Raw genomic sequence first — 810 nt, 5'->3', positions numbered from 1 at the left:
CTCCATTAATTATCTTACTACAAAATCTTTTAGTTATTAAAAATGGTGGGAAAAAAAACCTGCTATAGTCAGTTGAATGTGTTTCAGTCTCCTCATAGCTGGAGGCCTGAAATCACATTATTATTATCATTATTATTATTATTTAATTGAAAGACTTTACTGAATATCAGTGAACACTGTCCAGTTAACACACCCCACAGTACTCAGGGGACAAAATGAAAAATACAAAGCTGTGGTTTCCCCTGAGTACATTCAGATTTCCTTGGAGAAGAGTGAAGAGATTCAGAGGGAATGTTGTGTATTTAAAGTGCTTGGGAACGTGAGGAAACTTCTATAGATAAACCTTATGCCTTCTAGAAATTCTGACCATCCAATTAAACTGTGTGAGAATAAAATTGTACATAATACAAAACTTGTGCTGAATAATCCACTAATGGTTGTTTACATTTAAGAATCAGTATTTACAAATCTTCCACCCAGGTTCTACTTGCAGTCTGCATCCTTTCTTCAGTCTCTTCTTCCATAATTAATTGGTCCCTGTTAATCAGCAAGAACAAAGAAACAGTGCCCACTAAATTGTGCTCACTCTGTGACATATTGCTTAAAGAAACCTGGACTTTAAGTGAATAGATCTCAGGACGGGACCCTTGCTTTATCTTACACTGGTTGTGAGACTGTCCAGTTATTTAATGGCAATGAGAAAAATCCGTACTTCTTTATCTGTAAAACAGGATGATAGTAATAACTACCTCATTGGACATTAGACAACTGTAGGGATTAAAGGAGATAACACCAATGCTCAGTAGAGTT

The sequence above is a fragment of the Sorex fumeus genome, unplaced genomic scaffold (genome assembly GCF_029834395.1).
Source record: "Sorex fumeus unplaced genomic scaffold, SorFum_2.1 ptg000128l, whole genome shotgun sequence".
NCBI lineage: Eukaryota > Metazoa > Chordata > Mammalia > Eulipotyphla > Soricidae > Sorex > Sorex fumeus.
The sequence above is the reverse complement of the archived record's forward strand: the minus strand, read 5'-3'. Positions refer to the sequence as shown.